Source organism: Pelodiscus sinensis, chromosome 6 (genome assembly GCF_052426305.1).
Source record: "Pelodiscus sinensis isolate ZL-2025 chromosome 6, ASM5242630v1, whole genome shotgun sequence".
NCBI classification, from domain to species: domain Eukaryota; kingdom Metazoa; phylum Chordata; order Testudines; family Trionychidae; genus Pelodiscus; species Pelodiscus sinensis.
This window is the reverse complement of record NC_143057.1, coordinates 52,920,259-52,942,361: the sequence shown is the minus strand read 5'-3', so window position 1 is coordinate 52,942,361 and position 22,103 is coordinate 52,920,259. Positions and strand designations below refer to the sequence as shown.

General features: G+C 42.9%; 1 protein-coding gene and 1 long non-coding RNA gene across 5 annotated transcripts in view; one reads left to right on the top strand and one right to left on the bottom strand.

Moving 5' to 3' along the window:
• The window catches only part of MARCHF3 (membrane associated ring-CH-type finger 3), a 137,839-nt gene that overhangs the window by 64,077 nt on the left and 51,659 nt on the right, over positions 1 to 22,103 (bottom strand). The window lies entirely within an intron of this gene.
• LOC112546944 (uncharacterized) overlaps positions 1 to 22,103 on the top strand; it is a 90,248-nt gene that overhangs the window by 63,636 nt on the left and 4,509 nt on the right. Inside the window, exon 3 of one of the 2 annotated variants that reach the window (XR_003090673.3) lies at positions 5,351 to 5,695. The exons of the other annotated variant lie outside the window; for it this stretch is intronic. This is a non-coding gene — a long non-coding RNA (uncharacterized LOC112546944). Of the gene's footprint in view, positions 1 to 5,350; positions 5,696 to 22,103 lie in introns of those variants that run through there. 2 annotated transcript variants of the gene reach the window in all.

The following is a 22,103-nucleotide window of genomic DNA, read 5'->3' as shown; positions in this document are numbered from 1 at the left end:
AGCTAACTGCATATGGGGCTGCATTAGTAAGAGCATTTCCCTCAATCTACAGGCAGTGATTATTCCCCTCTCTTCGGCACTGGTGTGGCCACACCTGGACTATTGTGTCCAGTTTTGGGTCCACCTCTTCACTACAAAAAGGATGTGAACAACCTGGAGAGAGTCCAGCCAAGGACAACAAAAATGATTAGGGGCCTGGGAAACATGACTTATGAGAAGAGGCTGAGGAAACTGGGCTTATTTAGTCTTCAGAAGAGAAGAGGGAGGAGGGGTTTGATAGCAGCCTTCAACTACCTGAAGGGGGGCAGTTCCAAAGAGAAAAGAGCCAGGCTATTGTCAGTGCTGGCAGAAGACAGAACAAGGAGCAATGGTCTCAATTTGCAAGGGGGAGGTCTAAGGTAGATATTAGGAAAAACTACTTCACTGTGAGGATAATGAAGCACTGGAAAGGGTTGCCTGAGGAGATGGTGGAATCTCCATCCTTAGGGGTTTTCAAGGCCAGGCTTGACAAAGCCCTTGCTGGAATCTTTAGTTGGGATTGGTCCTGCTTTGAGTAGGGGTTAGACTAGATCAGTGTTTCTCAACCAGTGGTATGAGTACCCTCAGGGATACTCAAGAGAAGTCTGGTGGGTACGTCAACACAACTGAAATTTGGAGAAAACTGAATTTTTGTTTTCAGTTTTACAGTGCTTTATTATTTTTGTACTTTTTACACCCAAATACTTCATCGCCCGCCCAGCTACAATTAAATTGTTTAAACATGTGTTGCAATGGTAGAAAAAAATGTGTTTTTCTGAAAACTGTAGGTACAGGGGGTACTTATTGGTTTTGTTTTTTTAAAAGGAGGTTCTTTATTAAAAAAAGGTTGACACACTGGACTAGATGATCTTCTGAGGCCTCTTCCAACCTTAATCTTTTATGATGTTTTCCTCTACAAGTGCATTTTAGTAGTCCGCTGAATTTCTCTTGGCTAATTATATTTCTCACACCATTTCAGCACTTCATCAGTTATTTATGCATGATCTCTGGTTCTTTGGGGTTCTGGCTTAAAATATTTTTTAGTGATTTGATTTACTTTGTCACACATACAATGATGTTATGATTTCCAGTCTCCAATTAACCCCTAACCCTAAATGAAACATATTGATTCAGAACCATGACTAAATCAACCAGAAATAGAATCTGATTCACACAGTCTTGTTCTAATCTTTTCTCAACATGGAGTCCTTCTCCAAAATGATGTTTCCCAATTTTCATATAATTAGAAAAAATGTGCATTTAGTACTTGTGGAATATGCTTGACACTCCTGCTTAGTACTCATTAAATTCTTGGACGCTGCTAAAATGCCCAAAAAGCATGCTAATTAAGTTATCAGGTATATGATGCAAATAAGTGGTCACTGAGAACTGAAATGATATCATCTGTCTTGTTTAACATAATTACTGACACAACTATTTGATAATGATAGCCTTTGGTTACTGAGGACCTGGCCTGAACTAGCAAAACTATGGTGGAAAGCACCATATACCTAAATATATTTTCTGAACCATCCATTCCCCCATGAAATCTTAGTATATTTTGTTCCAAAGAAAAATGAAATCTCTAAATCTGTAGAGAAGAAAATGCTTATTTTGCAAGAGTCCAGAATCCAAAGGGTAAAAAAGGGTCATACTGGGAAATATCTTTGCACAAGAAATTGACCAGAATATAGGGTGGCTACTACACAGCAATTCCTGGGTAAAGAGGGCACTTTCTTATTGCCCTACTGATCTAACACCATGACTGCTTTGGATTTATTAACACCTAAAATATTCAGCCACATAAAACTTGTGTCACAACATTGCAGCTTCGTAATCTTTTTATTTAAGGATGAGCTTATCTTGAGTGAGAGAAAACCATTGTAAATCAATAGAAGTTATCTGTCTAAAATCAAATGCCTCTGAAACTTCTTACAAAGAAGTTGGAAGAACCCAGTTTCCTCACAGCTGATGTCTAATCATAATTATTGCTATTTTAGTCAGACTCTAATGATACCAAATGAGCCATTTTCACATTCACCCACTCCACTTCCATACCTTCAATATCAATTGTAAACCATTCAACTATTTTAAGATTAGATTAATTGTTGGATGTTCCTGTGCATGGGACTGGGCTATCAGGCACAAGACAAATAGTCGTGTCCTAACTCTACACATATGCTACAACTTAAAAACCACCATTTAAAGAATTGCAGCCAGCAATTACTTCCACTTCTTTTTAAAAGCAGGATTAGACTATCTCTGTAACATAACACAATAACTGAGCAACAGCTGCTGTGAGACTGTGTAAGGGCAGTTTCAAGACCCTAAGTACAGATGTGCTCCTCTCACCTTGTTCAGTTACTCAAGTTTTAGCAAAGGTTAAAGGGTAGATCACTTCTCAGAAGGAAAATACCACTGTGGCTGAGGAAAGGTTAGGACTATACTAGTAGAACTGCTGCAGCTCTGCTGCGCAAGGCGTGAATAGGATCTGTCCCTATCAGTGATCTATTCTGCAGGTGCGTGTGTATACAGACTATGTAGTCTCAATAAAATGCTCCCCCAAAATAGTTTTTTTTTTAAATATCAGGTTTTGTACAAACTTCTATGACAAACTGATTTCTATAGCATGCATAGATAAAGAATGACACAGATAAACAGAGTGCTGCTAAGAACATATAGATAATTTTAGAACCAGGATTTCTAGAAGAGAGTTTTCCATACTAGGGATATGATGGACAAATGCTTATCGGACAGTCAACAAGCTTGTCGACTAGTCCCCCGCCTCTCCCCCCAACACTGCTGCCTCTATCAGAAAGAGGCAGCAGGCGGAGGGGAAATGGAGAGGGTACTTCAAAGCAACAGCTGGGGACAGACCCTGGGCTTCACACAGCACTACCGCTTTGAAACGCCGCCACAGGAGCCCGGTGCAGGCTTCTCCTGGCATTTAAAAGCCACATGGAGCCTGGGGCCAGATGGGGACTCCTCACTAACCCTGGGCTCTGTGAGGCGCTGCTGCTTTGAAATGCCACGAGACTTTGGGCTCCCATGGTGGTGTTTCAAAGTGGCAGCACCCCACAGAACCCAGGGTCAGTGGGGAGTCCCCATCTGACCCCAGGCTCCACGTAGCGCTTTCGCCTTTAAAGTGCAGCAACAGCCCTAGGGCTGTTTCTACATTTCAAAGGCAGAGATGCCCTATCAACTAGCCAAATAGTCGATGCAAAATGCATCGACTATTCAATTAGTCAGTTACCCGACACTTAACATTCCTATTCCAGACCAGGGATCTCAAACTCAAATTGACCTTAGGGCCAGTACCAGTCCTCAAATCCTCCTAGTGCAGGCATGTCCAAAGTCCGGCCCGCGGGCCAATTGCGGCCCGTGTTCCGGTTTAATACGGCCCCACAGGTAATTTGGCAATATCTATCTTTTATGGCCCCCAACGAATCCATATGTATTGAGATGAATACATTGTAAAATCTCAGTTAATGTCAGTTGGTCTAAATCAGTTATAAATATATTTGGACACAACATATATACGTGGTGTTATGTTCCTGTTCATATTTTTTGAACTTAAAAGTTGACAGACAACCTTTATTACCAATAATATGTAATGTACTTTACAATGTTCCTGACATATATTTCAGCTTCCTGGATTTTTTTTTCATCTGGCCTTCAGATATGAAAGGCAGAGTGATTTAACACCTGTTTAGATTTGTCATCCATGTGACGAAATGAAAAGTATGCCGTTTGCAATAAACTTTGCATAAAATAGTTAATTTGCATTTAATTTTAATGGTTCAAAGAATGTCAGGCAAAATGGTCGGCCCTCACGCATGTTCACTTCATCAAATCTGGCCCTCTTTGAAAAAAGTTTGGACACCCCTGTCCTAGTGGGTCAGTGGGCACCCTCCTCTGGCAGAGCCCATGGAATGGGGAAGCAGGGATTTCCATGTGTTCTCCCCCACATGTCACCTGGTCCCACCTGCAGCCCACGGCAATTTAACCCCTCCCCCTTCCGCAGCTCCTGCTGCAACCAGCTTACATCAATAAGCACTGACTCTGAGTGCTCTAGCCATGGAAAGATATTCGCAGGAGCTTAGCATCCACTGACAGCCAGCTCTCCTTGTTCCCCAGTACCCTCCTCCTGCTGGTGGTCCCATGGATTAACATTCTTCTCCTTTCCAGTACCTAATGCCTAACTCAAGCAGCTGTTTCAAGGATGCTACGGGAGGGAGGGGGAAGAGGTGTGCTCAGGGAAAGGCGCAAGAATAGGCAGAGTGGGGACAGGAAGAGGTAGAAGCAGGCAGAGAGGGATTAAAGAAAGGTTATGAGTGGGGAAGAGCTTGGGGTGGAGGTTGGTTGAGCACTCTGAGGACCAGAAGATGCCAGCACCTATGCTTACATTTTCACAGCATGATACTAGCATTAAAAGTAACCAAAATGAAATTATGGCCCAGGTCCTCATGTAAATTGATATTGGTTTATTGACTTCAGTGGACCTACACAGACTTACACTAGCTGGAGATCTGGCCTAAACATGTATCTTCTGATTACAATAAGATGAAAATTTCAGAGAACACTCATCATTAAGCCCAGGCCAAGCAAACATTTTCATTGAGCTAATGCTCTGCTGAAATGCTACAGGCTACTGCAACTACAGTGTTCCCTGTAACCTGAGCACTTAGTGGCCACCAAGGAGATTTTCAAATAGCACTGCCCAACTGATTAGCAGAGTGCCCACAGCCACCAGCATGCGTTTCTACTGTTGGTGAACATCTGCATATGCTGCAGTGCACATACAATTTATTCCGCACATGGATGGGAAAAACTGGAGGAAACATGAGCTGTGACCTCATCCTCTTTTGTCTTTCCTGAGGTAAACAGCCAATTGATCTGGAACTAGGACACTAGGTGTCCATTTGATGATGAAGTAAGCGGCAAAATGAATCTTGCATTTTAAGTGAAAACTGAAGTTTCTTTATTTAAGTGCCCTCCCTCACTTTGCTAAGGACAGTTCAATGGAAGAGTTTCAACATGTTGACTCTGTCATAACTGATAAACCCTGAATGAAGTTCAATGTTCGTTCAAAGGTTATCCAAATACAACGTTCATCATGTCTGAGCGCTACTTTACACCATAATGAAAGAGGCCAAAATTCAGAAGCTCACATTTCTAAGAATCCCTACTGCAAGTATACTGGATAAACATGGTGGTGGTGGTGGGGTAGTGGGGTTAAATATCAGTACAAAGGGCGAACAACTGCAGTTCCTATTAAGAATAATAATAAAAATATATCATCACTGCTAATACCAGTCTTGTCTGTGCCCAGACCTTATCCCCAGGCAGCTGCTTCGCTCTCCACTCCCCCCAGTCATGAGTTCCTGCAGCACTTCCCATCAAGGCACATGATTCTTTAGTGCCAAAGCTCTAGCTGTGAGTACTGCCCCTTCACGTGAGTCGGTCTGGAGGAAATGCTGAAGACAGCTATGACAAGACCAGCAGTTATCAGTCAGTGCTGCATCCTAATCACAAAATAAAATTTAAAATGCAGGGTATAATCCCATTATAGTGTGATATGGGGATTTTTTTCTATGTTAATTATTTATGTATAAACTACCGCACTAAAATACTCCGTCTGAACTGCCTGTGATATAAAGCCAGCTCTCTCATTTCAGTACCTTCAAGTACCTTGTTTTCATTTCATAATAAATATCTTGGGCTATGAAGGTCTCAAGGCAATTGCGTAAGTCCTCTGGCTCTCCCTAGATGTGGCTTGCATGTCAATAGCCCAAACTTGTGCCACTGATGATGACAAAAGAAAACCTATCAAACAAAACCACATCTGCTTTCACTTGTTTTCCCATCACAGTATTTCTGTACGGACCACACTTGTAACATTTGTTTATTAATAGATTTATTATTTTATACTAAGTGTACCTATCATAGTTGTTCTGAAGCATGTGCAACATTACAACACCATGCAGGAAAAGGCAATGATCAGATGTATCCAAAAGGATGTCTCCTTTCTCACGTCACGGGAGGAATTTCTCTGTGTTGCAGCTTTCTCCAGTGTCCAGCATATAAAGGCTGGGTCAAACAGCTCTAGTGACCATTGTAACAGATATGGCAAATTCCTGCAACTCCATTGGGAGAGTTTACCATGTTAAGTTTATATATCACTGCAGGTCAGGGATTATATGCAATTCCATGGGGACCATGACCACAGCTCCTCTAAGAACTATGAACAGTGATCAGGAATTATTTCATACTAACTCCTCGGGAGAAGGACCACCACCTGGACAGGCTCACATATACTACAGGTTGAATCTTTCTAGTCTAGCAGCCTCAGGACCTGACCGGTGCTGAACTAGAGAATCTGCCAAACCACAGGAAATCAACATTATCTAGCAGCATTACCAATGCCTCCACTGCTTACTGGGCTTGTAGAAGACATTTAGGGGTAAATTAGAGCTAAACAACGGCCCAGAACACAGAGCCAGGACAAGTAACTGTAAACAAACTTTATGGGATCATGGGAAACTTGGCCACACCTCTAAAAAGTAGATATCCGGCTAACTAAAATCACGCCAGACTACGGATGTTGCTGACCAGAATGTGCTAAACTAGGGAGGTTCAACCTGTAGCTCAAACTGGATTTTTCCCAAAGACTGACCAAAAACAAAAAACAAAAAACAAAACACAACCCCAACTTCACCTGGGTTTAAAGTGATTTAGGGCCTGCTTTCTGATCCAGCAAATAGACACAACCTTCTGTCAAAGGGAGGCCCCAATCCTTCCTGGATGAATTTTGGCTTGCTTCATTGCTATAAGGCTGTTGAAAGCTTTTAGCACACATCCAGGAACTTTTATTATTTTTAATCCATTTTCTTTAGAATACTTTTACCTTACAAATAAGTGTGCTTGATTCTAAGGTAGTATCCTGCTGGCAACTACAGATATGAATAGCCCCTTACGAGAAAGCAGAGAACATATGCTTTTAGGCCACCTGGGTTGCTGGGGATATTGTAGTATAAGCAGGGAACTGCAGTCCTGAACACCAGAGAAAAAGACATGTCTCTACCTAAGAAAGATGACGACTCAGGACATGGGAGGAGGATGCACTGCTGGCTTGGAGGCAAACCTCAGCCCCACCCCTTCTGCCACCACCCGAGCACAGCCCCCATTGTGACTGCTGACCTCTGCCTTGTGCCCCCTCCATTATAGCCACTAGCCCCTGCCCAAGGCTAGTGCCTAACATCCCACCAGTGCTAGGTAGCCCCAGTTCCCCCTGCTCCCAAGAACAGCTGTGCAATCCCAGCCCTGCTCCAGTCCCCTATGTGGTCCCAGCCTTCCCAGCGGGCCAGAGCATGGGTGGGGCCACCCTTGTGTTTTTTCCCCTTGCCTATATTACCTGCCACCTATGGCTGAGCAGCTTTTGGATGGGCCCATTAAGGACCACAGAGGGAGTACAGGTACAATTGTCTGGAACTGTGACAGCCATCTCTGTCCTTCCCTGTGGAAGTTAAAAGGAGGGGGGATGACTGCTCCTTGCTGCTGTTATTTTCCTATACTGTCCCTTTCTAAATGCCAGACATAGAGCTCAATAGTCAAGTGTTACTTCTATCACCCATTCCAACCAGTAGGAATTAAATTACATGGCTTAGCCCATCTCCCTAACCTCCGGCAATTGCCAACCCTGTACATACTGCTCATAGGCCTCACTCTCATTCTGCCAACTCAAAATCCTTTTGCATTGTGTCAATGTTTAAGCTAATATTTGTAGCGGTTAGGAAAAATCTGTTCTGCTCTCAGAATCCAGCACAACAACAAAATCTGGATTCAAGTACTCCAAATGCGCAGGATTTCTCACCCAGTAGTCACTGGAGAATACAGTACAAAAAAATCCATTTCCCTGCAGGGATCAAATAAGGGGCACTTTCTACCTGCTCCTTTTACCTCCAGTATACCTGTTTCTATGATGGTCCGCCATCTACAATTCACATTCCCACAGATCAGTGAAACAGCAATCATGTTATTTTCTCAGTTTTCATGAGCTGATCACAGCTGAAGTGCCAGACTTGTGACAGTGAGCAATGGTTAGAGAACTCCCACAGTACAGTACTGTACAGGCAGTCCCCGAGTTACGCGGATCCGACTTATGTCGGATCCGCAGTTACGAACGGGGCTTTTCTCGCCCCGGAGGACGGGAGCGGCGGGACGCCCAGATGCGACGTGGTCCCGCCGCCCGCATCCTCCGGGGCGAGAAAAACTGCTCCAAGTCTCCCTGGTCTGCTGGGGGGGGGAACCCCCTCCCCCAGCAGACCAAGGAGACACGGAGAAAAGCCACGGAGGACGCGGGCAGGACCACGGCGCGTCTCGGCGGTCCAGCCACCCGCGTCTCCCTGGTCTGCTGGGAGGGTGGCTCGCAGCTAGTGCGCCCCCCCCCCCCCCCCAGCAAACCAGGCTTTTCTCGCCGGCAACGCCTGGGGTAGAGCAGCTGGGGCACTGCCGGGTTGGTCCCACAGCGCCGCTCCTCGGCGCTACTGGACCAACCCGGCAGCACCCCAGCTGCTCTGCCCCAGGCATCCCCAAGTCAGCCGCAGCTGAAACTGACCAGCGGCTGACTACAGGAAGCCCGAGGCAGAGTTGCTCTGCCCCGGGCTTCCTGGAATCAGCCGCTGATCAGTTTCAGCAGCGGCTGACTTGGGGACACCTGGGGTAGAGCAGCTGGGGTGCTGCCGCAGGGTTGGTCCCCGCAGCGCTCAGGTGCGGCGCTGCGGGGACCTACCCGGCAGCGCCCCAGCTGCTCTGTCCCAGGCGTCCAGATTCAGCCGCTGTTGAAACTGATCAGCGGCTGATTCCAGGAAGCCCGGGGCAGAGCAACTCTGCCTCGGGCTTCCTGTAGTCAGCTGCTGGTCAGTTTCAGCAGCGGCTGAATCTGGACGCCAGTTCCGACTTACATACAAATTCAACTTAAGAACAAACCTACAGTCCCTATCTTGTATGTAACCTGGGGACTGCCTGTATTGGCAGAGTTCCCTCCTGCAGGTCACTTGGTAGATCACAAGCACAGAGAGAGTGAAGAGAAGTGGACTGGTCACGTTGTCAGCCTTGCATACAGAACAGCCCCAAACCTGACAATGAATTCGGTCAAATTCATCCATCTCATGTACAGGTCCAGAGACAGAACCTGTGGGCCTCCTAGAAGGATGTACGCTGCTCGCTTTTTATCAGAGCTAATGGAGCTACTGCCATGCCTGCTGTTGGAGTTGCCAAGATTTACCATTCTGGGAGACTTCAGAAGCAATATCTAGAGGAGTATAGTAGTTATCCTCATGTACCCATCTCCAAACAGATCAGAGCTCTCTCCCTCTGCAATTAGGAAAGCAAATATACTGATCTGCCTTCTAGATACTCATGGATACAGGGAGCTTCCAGAAATACCTGGGTGAAAAAAGTGTTTATCTGCAGTAGCATGCTGACACACTGGCTGGACAGTGTAACCAACTGCTTTCCACTATCACCACCAAAACACACTCCCTCCCTTTGTGCAGATAAGGGTCAGTAGGATGACACAATGTGGGCAGTGTATCGTCTAATAACAACTGTTCAAATATCAATCTAGTCAACTAAAACAAATTCTCACACAGATTCAGTCAGACTGTCTTTTTTTCTCTTTTGGACAATTCTCCTCCGTTTTGAATTTGGGGAGTGGCTGTAGGGCACAAAGACATTCATTTTTACTTCCCCCTCCCCCACTGGAAAAAGGAGGTTGGAAAATTTTAAATATGTTTTACGCACACAAAACATGTAAAAATGTATTTTAGATGGAAAAATGTGAAATAATGTTTTTCAGAATTTTCCATTAGATTTAAAGTGGGTAAAATAATATTTAATGTATCCAGGCTGCCTTCATCCAATGCCAAGTTCCACCCAATGCAAGGGGCCCCATCCTACTTCACTGAAAAGAATACCAATTCTAAGATGTTCTCATCTCCGAGAGAACTGCACCTGAACAGAACAGTTTGGCCCAATTATATAAGATTCTGAAAAAAAACTAAGTATGTCTTTGTGCCTTTACATCTGAGATTAAAGTGGTCATGGGGCCATCTCCAAAACTCTTTGGGTTTGGGAATCACCTAGTCTGAGGGCAGAAATAGTGCCATGTTTCTTAGCTGATCAGTTACACTGGCCAAGTGCTGGTGGTGGTGGTGGTAAGGGAAAAGTAATAGCTTTTGGTGTAAACTGAAATAAGTGATCAAAAAAGTGTTTCATAGCATTATTTTGGAAAGTGAACACAACTGTGAAGCGCTACTGAGGATGATGTGCAATATCACAGCTATTATTGTGGATGACTTCTACTATGTACATAAATGACTAAGAGGACTCCATTTTGGTTGACAACATTTACCTTAGAAGGGATCAGGAAATAACGGGGAAAAAAATGAATCAAACACCACCACCTAGACATCTCATACATTTTCACAAGACAAATGGTTCTTAAGCCAAGTATTTTCTTGACTCTCCTTAGGTAACATCAGTCATCACGATTAATCATACTAACTGCTGTTCCTCAGTTGATCACATTTTTGTAAGTCAAATAAAGAATTATTTTCTCTAGAAAGGATTTTTCTTCAAAGCAAATGTGTTTGGCCTATGTGCTGGAACTAGGAGTACTGTCACACCTCATGGTTTGAAGTGATTTCCATTCTATGCAAGATTTAGAGTTTGGTTCAATGGCTCTCAGTACACCCATTATAAAATTGTTCCGGTACCCCTCGCACTTGGGATCTTTGTAAAATAACCAGAATTACAATGACTTTTCAGCTCAAAGTTGCTTCTTGAACAACACAGCCCCAAATAATTTCTGATTTTCTTCTTCTTCCCAGGTACAGTGTTAAAATGACAACTTATGAGTAATTAGAGGTCACGTTAAAAGTCTTTTCAGTTACTGAATTCTGCTACAAAAGCTAACAATGCCATGAAATAAAATTGAATTGGAACTATCATCAGATTTGGTTTTCTCCTCCAAAGCAAAAACGCCCATTGATCCTCAGATATTCAGTTAAATGAGCTAACAATTACTCCAAAGAGTAAATGCCACAACATCTATGAAGTCTATAATGCTATACATACCTGCTCTATTCACAATACTACTATTTAGGACTTGAATTAGCCTAACTATGTGTCTCTAGCAATTATTTCAAAGTAGCTTTCTATGCCATATAAATTTAGACTTTGATGACACAGGAAAGATTTTTGGTAGAACAATGTGTAAATTTAACCTGATATAGCTATAAAGCTATCTATCTCACCTCTCTGACTATGAAGACACTAACTCTGGTACAAGTGACGTTCCTTCCAGTTTAGTTTGTCACAAGAGAAAGGCTTTAACCCCCCCCCCCCCACACACACACACGCAAGTCACTTTTATACCATAATAAACCCACAGTTAAAAAAACTACATTTATAATGTTTCTCTGTTTGGCCCAGATCTTGCGGTCATCTCTGCACTGAGCCCTTGCACTGCTCATTGTAGGACCACAGTCGAATTTTATTCTTTTCCATTCTCAAGTGCCACTACTTTAACATTGGTCAGGATGTGAATGAACTATCATCTGCAAATCTCAATCTCATCAGAACATGTTGATGTTAGATTTACAGTGCAATATATGGAGAATGGCCTTTGAAATTCATCAAAAAGGGGATTTTCCCCTCATGTCCTCCCTATCACAATCTTTGAACAAATTATGGCAGTGGTTCATGCCTGTAATTTTCAGAAGTACTGTCCAATTGGTGTAAGAGAGTTTGGAAGAAAAACAGGCTAATTGTAGCCCTCTGCCTTTTTACAGTATGGTTGTGTATGCTCAGGTTTGGTCTGGCTTTTGAAGAAATGGAATTTTTGTTTGGCAGGGCAAGCAAGGTACATTATTAAATTACATGTAGTCTAGTTATTGTCTTATTGTCTAGTTGATGGAAATGCCATCAACTACTCGATTAGCCTATTAATCAAAATGTAACATTCTAATACGTATATGTAGAGAATTCACAATTAACAGAGGGGAAGAGTAGAAAGGGCACAGAACTTGGAGGCAGACAGAGAGGGGGGAGAAACAGACAACCCGTTTATTTAGATTTTTTTTGGGGGGGGGAGCCTCCAAAAAAGTTTATATTCTCAGTTTGGTGCCTCTACATGCAACAGTAATACAAAAAAAAAAAAAAAAAGAGGAAGTAGCTGGTATTTATATGCATTAAATGGATACATTTATTTTGTGCTGTGTTTACACATACACAATGCTGAATTTTGCTGCTGCTCTATGATGGAACTTCCATTCAAAGGAAATTCCACATGCAGACTGATTGGATATTTTTTGTTGCTATGCAGAAAAAGTTACCATGTGTGTTCACTGGATAACTGGTGTAAATTAACACCCTTTTAAAACCAGAAAATAGAGAAGAGAAAGATGGGGAGGCATTTTTTTATGGAGACAAATTGCTTTGTGCTTCATTTCTCCAAACCCTGCTTAGAATTTCTCAATTAAAATTGGAAGTGGAAAATTTCTGAAATAAAGTGATGATTTTTGGTCAGTGAAGAGACATGTATTTGCTTCTGTTTTTGTTCTGGAGAAGATGGGTTAGGGCAGAATAATGTCGCCTTCTTGTTTTTAGCTTAGCCTTCTGATTTGAATTATGGTGCTGTGCCTTTAAAAATGTTAGTATTTCACACCTGGAAGTGCCCCCAAACCTGCTGTGTAACCTTCAGCTTGTCACTTAGCAACCTTGTACCTCAAACATTCCCTCTAAGAGGGAGAGAGTGATAATACTTACGTATTTCATGAGAATTTCAAATCTAAACTAAACAATGGTTCATGTAAATATATTGAAAACAAAAAAGCATGGAGAGCAGGGGAATAGTAGCATCAAGTCTTTCCCTTGCAACTCCACAGGTTTGAGAGTCTGCCGTTTTAGAGGATACATAGGTGGGGGCCAATGGTGATCTCTCTCCACTAAACTGCCCTCTTCTACCAATACGGAAAGAGCCATCATGAAAACAACACTGTCATCACCTTGAATGGTGCTCCACTGTGTAAAACATTCCCTCAGCTGTGTTTCCAGCCAGCCTGGCTATTCTACATATGAGAGGCGGAATTAACTTCTCCATTCATTTCTAAATACAGAGTATTACCAGTTTATGGGCCCTAGCACTGGTTTGTTTTGTTTTTTTCTATACAGGGTATGATTTGGCCTTAATTTTGCAAAAAACATGTATCAGAGCACACAGTTAACCAATGAACCTGGGTTCATCATTTAAACCTCTCAGTTACAGAGGCAACAAGCGGAGTATCAGGGTGGGTAGGTTGGGGTGAACAGTTGGAGGTGGCTTTTAAACTGGCTCCAGGTACATGCTGGCTCCCACAGAGCTGCCTACTCCACCCTGCCTCCCACAGAGGAAACCGCACAGGGCAGTTGGGTGGGTGGGGTGGGAGAGGCAGGCAGGAGCCAGTACATGTGGGAAGCCAGTTTTTAAGTTGGGTCCACACACATACCAGCTCCCACGGAGCCACCTGCCCTCCCCCATGCTGCTGCCTCTCACAGAGGCAGTAGTATATGGATGGAGGGGCAGGCAGGAGTCAGTGCTCATGGGGAGCCATCTGCCACCTGCACTGCTGTTTCTGTATCAAAGGCAGCAGTGCAGAGGTGGCAAATGGGAACCAGTGCTGGCAGGGAGCTAGCTTAAAAGTCAACATCCCCCAGAAGTGGTGGCTCCTGCCTTCCATCCCCCGCACGTAAACGTGTAACTTCTGAAAAAATTCAGCAGTTACACGTTTACACAAATAAATGCATTTTAACATCCCTAGCCCAAACTAGTGTTGATGCCCACTAAGCAGTTTTTCCTCTGACTTTGTTTATTCTTATAACCTCTTTTTAAAACAGCTATTTAGCCATATATATGTATTTATCAGGAATAGCATTTGACCTGTTTAAATAGATCGGTATTTACTTATGGTTTTCCACAAAGGCTTCCATTAGCAAAAACACTATTTTTGTTTTTTAAATAATTGCTTCCCAAGACACAATACAATGTGCCAGACTTATGTAATGCCAAAGTCTATTTCAAGTTGAAGGGAAATTGGTACCTCAATGTTGCTTACTGCAGCTGGTTATTCACCTAAATAAAAAATGAACCACTTTTTAAAAGTCCCATGGTTGAGAAATCAACACTAAACCAGAAGGGTAACTGAGCAGAAACGAGACCCAGCAACAGGCAGTGAGATATGCTCAGCAGCAAAGCATTTTTTTAATCAAGCACAACCCAAGAAAGGTAACACAAGCAAAAAGAGGAACAAACAAAAGTTTCCCAGCCTGGTGAACAATCCATCCCTCAGAAGGTAGGCAGGGACCCCCACCTTCCCCAAGCATACATCTCCTCTGGTGTCTCCAACAACTCTCCTTATAGCCCTCCCCTGAGCACAGAGGGCTGAGGGGAGAGGAAAGGTGAGGTGCCAGGCATTTGTTCCACCAATTTAACATAGTCTGAGTTGACATTAAATTTTCATATTACTACTCTAAATGGTCATCACTGGCACAATGCCCTATACTGAGCTGCTCATTCCCTCCTGCCATGCCTCTTTTTTCCATCCTTGTAGACACCACCACCTTTTTCCCTGACACTCGGGCCCACAATCTGAGTAGTGTTAGGACATTTTCCTTTCTCTGTGAATATCTTGCCTTATATTCCATGTCTAAGATCAGCCTCTACATCCACCCAATTGAAGTTTCCATTCAAACCCTCATTATGCTGCATTTCAACTACTGCAACCTCTTCCTCTGCTGCTCCTAAGGAAAAGCTCCCTGGAAAAATGCACAAGATCACCCCTTGTCTTCCTTCAAATCTCCAATGACAACCTAGAAAATACCTACAATAGTTAGGCAGTTGAAATAAAATCTTGGCTCTACTGAAGTCCAAGGGATGTATGCTACTGATTTCCATGGGATCAGGATATCACTGTCAGTGTTCTGAGAATACTTCATATCCTACTGCCCCAAATCAGCTCAATGTTGTCATTTGCTCCCTGTTAGGCTGTGTCTAGACTGACCAGGTTTTCCGGAAAATCAGCCGCTTTTCTGGAAAAAACTTGCCAGCTGTCTACACTGGCCGCTTGAATTTCTGCAAAAGCACTGACTTCCTACTGTAAGAAATCAGTGCTTTTTGCGGAAATACTATGCTGCTCCCATTCGGGCAAAAGTCCCTTTTGCACAAAAGGGCCAATGTAGACAGCTCAGATTTGTTTCGCGCAAAAAAGCCCCGATTGCAAAAATGGTGATCGGGGCTTTTTTGCACTAAAGCGCGTCTAGACTGGCCACGAACGCTTTTCCACAAAAGTGCTTTTGCGGAAAAGTGTCCATGCCAATCTAGACGCTCTTTTCTGAAAATGCTTTTAACGGAAAACTTTTCCGTTAAAAGCATTTCCGGAAAATCATGCCAGTCTAGACATAGCCTTAATGTATTGTAGTCACTTGTCTGCTTTAGATGATAAAGGGAAGGAACTATCTAGTGTTATGTTTATATGGTACTTAGCCCAATAATGTTGTACACTGTAATACAAATACTAATAATTTTAAAATTAGAGTTTCATCACCTAACCTCAGGTGGCACGTACTAGCTCTCAACTAGATGAATCAAGTAAACTGTCTTCATTTGGTTGCCATACTATATTGTGTGTCAAAATCATAGAATACTAGAACTGGAAGGGACCTTGAGTATTTTAAAATCTGGAGTGCATATGTATTTACAAAGTAGAAAAACTAACAAACCCTTAAAATCTCTGAGCTAAACGCAGACTCTGCCACAGGTTACTTGTACCAACCATGAGGCAGATACCACATTTTAAAAACCTATTTGTATTGTGGGGGAATGCCACAATTGGCTACCATGTCTCCATACTAAACGAGTGACCTGCACTAAAAATTCAGCTAACAGTTTGGCTGATCGTGTAAGAGATTACATAAAATCCAGCTCTGTGCTCCCTTGCTGTATGGACTCTACAATAACTTCAGCAGTAGTGAAACTGTGGCGATGAGCGTTTTAGAGAGAGTTCAAACCAAGAGCAAAAACATGTTTTAAATCCAGTAAAGTAACCAGGTGCCACTGAAAGATTAGATACAGTGAAATGGTGGGTCTGCATCCCCTACAGTGATACATACCTCCCAAAGGATGCGGAGCACATTTAAAGAAATTTGAAGTCAGCAACCCCCATCCCTGTTCTCATTGAGGTTAATGGGAGTTTTGACTTTGGTTTCTAAGGGGCAAATTCCTACTGCCAGGTTAAAAATCTCAGCTGCACGGTCAATGTCAACTTTGCTCTTTCTATGGGTACTAAGATTACAATGGAGAATTTTATCCAGATTGTCTAAAAACCAGCACCAATTTGATCTCAATTAATGTAGAAACAGCACTTCCTTCTCCCCTCTCCCCCTCAAAAGGCACAGTGACAATGATAACAAGCAGTTTGTTCACAGCCCGGCATACAGGAAGTCAGCATTTACTACAACAGTATTTCTACATTTGATAATAATAAAAAGGAACTTATCATTGCTTCAGACACACATCTGCATGAATAAAAAGAACTGCTTGTTCTCAAAATATACTGGGTCATACAGCATGAGTCACAGGGCTCCCAAAAAGGCTGACAAAGCTTAAATTTAATAAAATAAAAGATAGACATACAATTCTCCTTAATAGTCAATTCTTCAGCATTCAGGCCAATAGCTCCAAAGGTGGATACAAAAAGCAAGGTATTTAAATGCTTAACAAAAGGCACAGTCATCTGAGTGTTGAGTATCCACAGCTCTCCTCTTTCATTGGATTGTACTACTGCGTTTCAAGAGACTCTTCTAATAATGTCTTCTGGGAAATTGAAATGACAATAGCTGCTGTACACGTGTATCATTTTCTCAGTTCTCAAACAGCTGTCTACATGAGACAGGATTACAAGATAAATAACTTGTTGAGAATATAACCATATTGAAATGGTCAAGGAGGAAGCCAAAGAGATTTGCCAGAGACTTGGCTTTACATGCTGATCCTTTGAGGGGTCTCCTAACTAGTTTGCCTAGATAATCACACACTGATAAAAATAAGTTACTGAATAAGAATCTCTACCTTTTGACTTCTATTTGTCTTCTGGCCCGGTTCAGGTGAAGAATTCCCCATTGGATAAGGGCGGCAGGGACTTTTCTTTGAAAAAAGCTAAGAGGTGACTATCATGATCTAAAGATGCCTACATAGGAAGAAAGGATCTGATTTTATGGGGCCCTTTCATCTAGCAAATAATGGCCTAACAAATCCAGTTGCTGGAAGTTAGAGAGAACGATTCAAATGAAAAACACTAACAGTTGTAAAGCCGACAGAACCAGGTCATAGGCAGGTGGGACTGAACTAGGGACATAATAACGTAGTCGATTAACTGATAAGCAAAAGCTTATCGGTTAATCCTATAGACTACACACCTCCCCTCCCCCCCCCATCAGTAAATATGTTAGCAGGCTGGCCAGCAGCCCGGCTCAGTCCCAGCTTGCACCAGGTCCAGGACCTACCCCTGCTGAGACTCTGCAATTGAAGTGTATTAGGAGCCAGGTGCGCAGGCAGCCCGGTTCAGTCCTGGACTGCGCTGGGTCTGGGATCTACCCCTGCTATGGCTCTGCATTTAAAGCATATCACGAGCCAGGTGGGCAGGCAGCCCAGCTCAGTTGTGGTTCGTGTTGGGTCCGGGAGCTCAGACCTGCTCCCCTCCCGACAGGGGCTGCTGCCACCCCGCCTGTATCAGAGGCAGCAAAGTAGGGAGGCAAGCAGCCGGTCTGCAAGGGGAGCTGTTTTATAAACTGGTTCCCCTCAGAGACCAGCTCCTGCCTGGCACCTCTGACTCAGAAGCAGCAGCGTGGAGTGGAGGGGGCTCCTCAGGAGTGGAACTTGAGTGCACTGGCTGCTGGCCTCACCCCCGGGAATATAGAATAGTTGAGTAACCAATAAGAATTCATGGGGTTGATCGACTATTCAATTAACCGATATTTAACATCCCTAGATTGAACCCATTAAGCAGACATCACTCTTGGTCTCAGCATCTTTGGCTTACACCGTAAAGGTAGCTCATCCTTAGAACAGATTACATCACTGGAAGTTTTTAAATGAAGATGAGCTTGCTTTCTAAAAAGACTGCTCCAGTTCAGTCACAAGTTACTGTGCTTGCAATTGTTCATTTATGTAGCAGGGGAAAATAATTCCCTCCTCTGCAGGAATTACTAGGTGAAATTCTGTGGCCTCTTTTCTGCAGTCAGTCAAACCAGTTGATCTGTGTAATTACTTTTGGCTTGAAATATCTAAATTTTCCAGTGAAACCAAAACTTTGGGTGGATTGAACCGGCTCCCTTGGCACAAGATTTCAGCATGGATTACTCACCAAACAGAAAAGTGAAATATCAACTATTTTCTAGAAAAATGTTTTGGTAATGATGCTCTGGGAAAAGGTGTGAAAAAAACAAGACTGAGGTCAGCAATTCCAGAATAAGACTTCAAGTCTCGGTACTGAACGTTTTATTGTGACTTGGATCTATTAATAGAACAGCATATTCATAAAATGGGTATTTTACCCTAATATTTTCTAAACTGATAAAATATTTAAGGATAAATGCTAAGTTTGCCTTGCTTTTTACCTGCTTACTTATCTTTAGGATTTTAGAACTCTATAAACACATAATACAAAATTAAAATCTGATTATTATCTGTGTTTACAAATTATATCAAAAAGTTTCAGTGCTAGAATTCTTAGTCGAACATAGCTCACGTAAATGACAGAGGTACACATTTTGGATGTTCTCTTAGCAGCTTCTTTTTCAAAACACATTCTGCTTTACCAGCAGAATGAGAGCACTGAATAATATAGCGTTAGAGGGGATGGAGACTATACAATAGAAAAACACTCAGGTATTCAGACTATATTGGGAACATCTCAGGGGAAGTGCTGCACCCTACTTACAGCTGCATGCAAATGTTTTTTATTTTTGTTGTGTATTTGTTATAAATGGCTTCTCTGAAAAGCTTGCAGGTGAGCTACTTTGGACTTTCCAGAGAATTACATTTTGTTTGCAACTGAAGATTGCTGAGAGCAAGACCTGGATAAAAGCCCTTCTGGGTACTGCTTTCTTAATCAGTGGATTCCAAAGTGATTAGGCAAAGTTCTAAACCAACTTAATTTTGTGAAAAGCCAAAATACCAAATATCCAATGAATTGTTGAAAGAAAAAAAGAGAAATTAAAATCAGTAGAGTCAGTGTGTATTTCTATTTGTTAGAGCAGTGTGGGGGGGGGGGGGGGGGGAAAGGACATTGTGCCATGAAATTTTTTTGAATAAAATTTCTTCATTTTGCTTTGTGTGATTTTATACTCCTGATATTTCACTTTTCTGTTAAGGTTGCAGGTATTTGTTCTTAAATATGATTAGTGGTGAAAGAGAAGTGCAGATCGTACAACTTCACGCTGACGCGAAACAGCCATCTCTGACTTTTCTTTCTTTGAGAGGCAATAGCTGCCAATTGGAGAGGATAGCAGTAGATTTTCTCATCTGGTGAGGAGGAGAGAAGAAAGAAGGCATTTGATTTGGTTTGCTACTTTCATCTGGCCTTCTTGGGTGGATGACAGGCCCCCCAAGGAATGTTTGGGGACCTATCTTCTCCAGCCCTACCACACAGGTTTGAGAAATGAATCAAAGTGGCTTCTCTTGATCATCCTCAACACATGGAATAGGCTTAACTAATATGGAGTAGGCTTAGCCTGGGTGGACTACAGAAATACCAGCTGACAAAAGACAAGTCAAAATTGGAAAAGCTCCTTGAAAAGCTGAATTTAAAATTATTGCTGACATTCATAAAACAAAATGTTTCTTGTCCAAGTTGTTTTTCTGTGAATTCTGTGAAATGTGTTTCGATACGTCATTGAACTAAAAATCAAGTAGAGTGTGGATTTTTTCCAGAATGTTAAGTCTATGTGTGAGAAACTCACTGCTTTCAAAGGATTCCTTTGCAGCTGCACAAGCAGGGAAAGTCAATGCAGTTTGTGATCTTAAGACAGTGTTTTTCACAGTGGCCACTTGAATTTAGCCACACCTAAGTTTGAGGTGTGGGCCACACGTAAGTTTGAGGTGTGGGAAGCAGCAAGATCTGAGCCATGCTGCTTCCCATGACACCCCTTGGCTGCAAATAGCCATCCACAGCCAACAAAAGCCGCGAGGCTCTGTGGCTGGTAAGTAAACAAACTGGAGCTGCCTGGTAGCAGCTCTCTCAGGGTGGGTCCACGGACCACTTTGAGAAACACTGCCCTAAGAGAATCTCTGCGCCAGAATATAAAAGTCTCCCTAATAATTTAGTAATGACTTTCAGCTGACCTAATCTCATATGTACCCAAACTCACTACTGTTATGATCTGTATCTATAAAGGTATCACATAATATTCATTTGGAAAAATAGTAACTCACCTGATCATTAGTATCTGTGCATAATGTATGTATGGTCAACCCACAAAATTATGCAGATGTGCTGAAATTCTAACTAATCTAAAATGTATGTTGAGGAGGAGGAGTTGATAAACAGGTTCTCCCCAAAGGAAGAAGGCCAACACCTTAAACTTAGGTGTGGCCAAATTCAAGCGGTTATTCACCTGGTCAGAAGTTTAGAAGAAAACATTTTAAAGGTTTCCAGGATCATAAAGGCAGCAGAAACAATCCCTTGTGTAGCCTTCATCTGAGGAAGTACAGAAAACTGTGGAGATCCAGACTAAAAGTTAGGCCTTGTTTCCATTAGCAAGTCACAGCACTGTAAATCAGTTCCCAGCACTGTAACGCCTGAGGTGTCCACACTGGCAAGACGCTTCCCATGCACTAACTTCACAGTTGCTGTGCTCCAGATCAACCACCTTTGACAACAGGTCTGTGTCTAGACTGGCCAGTTTTTCCAGAAAATCAGCCGTTTTTCCCGAAAAACTTGCCAGCTGTCTACACTGGCCACTTAAATTTCCGCAAAAGCACTGACTTCCTACTGTAAGAAATCAGGGCTTCTTGCGGAAATACTATTCTGCTCCCATTCAGGCAAAAGTCCCTTTTGCACAAAGCTTTTGTGCAAAAGGGCCAGTGTAGACAGCTCAGATTTGTTTTCCGCAAGAAAGCCCCAATCGCGAAAATGGCGATCGAGACTTTTTTGCGGAAAAGCGCGTCTAGATTGGCACAGACGCTTTTCTGCAAAAAGTGCTTTTGCGGAAAAGCGTCCATGCCAATCTAGACGCTCTGTTCCGAAAATGCTTTTAACGGAAAACTTTTCCATTAAAAGCAATTCTGGAAAACCATGCCAGTCTAGACGTAGCCTAGGTGTATAGCTTTCTGCACAGTGGCCACAGTGCTGCTGTACTAGCGTGGACACGTCGATTGTTTGCTGCGTTGTAACTGGCCTCTGGAAATGTCCCATAATTCAGGGGCCATTTCTGCCCACTGTTGTGAACTCACTTGCTGCCAGTTTCAGACAGTCTGCATGTTGTGCTGATCTGCTCTGGGACACAGAGCAAATCATTCAGGTGGAAGGCTCCTACTGGTGACCACAGAAGCATGTGAGAGATTGTTGTGCCCAGATGAGCTCATTAACCCCTTTCCTGGCTAGAGTGAGAACCAGCCCACTATACTACTTAAAATCTGTTACAGTGCTTGACAAAACTGCTAAGGATACCCATATAAAGCATTATGGTACCCCTCTGAGCCAGTAGGAACTCTGCTGCAGCTGCATAACAGCTTCCCAATACATCAGCCTGTCCGCCTTGCCAGGGCCTCCTAGCACAAACCTTACTGAGCAGGTAACAATCCATTAATTCCAGCCACTAGGTTCTACACAGGTCTGCAATGCACAGTCCCTATAATCACACATTCACAGAAGATATTAACTTCACTGCTCTTTAACAAACAAACAAAAACAATGCAACCAACACACATTGGGGAGGAGCCTCATGCACCCTGTCTGAATCCCAGCCGCCTGCATGGCAATCCATGG